At 48.1% G+C, this 216-nt stretch overlaps 1 pseudogene; it reads right to left on the minus strand.

The window, feature by feature from the left end:
• Window positions 1–4: 4 nt before the first annotated feature.
• On the minus strand, window positions 5–208 carry LOC106725953 (annotated as a pseudogene).
• Window positions 209–216: the final 8 nt, after the last annotated feature.

Here is a 216-nt window from a genome sequence, read left to right on the forward strand (position 1 = left end):
CAACCTGATCACGACCATGTGAGTAGAGGTTACTTCGGCTGCTTAAGTAACTGTCTCAACTTCCACCATAGCTGCTGTAGTCATCACAGCGACTGCTTTCCACCGTAAAATGATGGTGCCCTCCTGTAGGTGGAGCACCATGTGAGTTACCATACCTGTCATGTGGATCCCTGCAGGAACCACCACTTGAATGATCTGAATAGTCATGATCACAAC

This window comes from Myotis brandtii, unplaced genomic scaffold, assembly GCF_000412655.1.
Source record: "Myotis brandtii unplaced genomic scaffold, ASM41265v1 C39602965, whole genome shotgun sequence".
Taxonomy (NCBI): domain Eukaryota; kingdom Metazoa; phylum Chordata; class Mammalia; order Chiroptera; family Vespertilionidae; genus Myotis; species Myotis brandtii.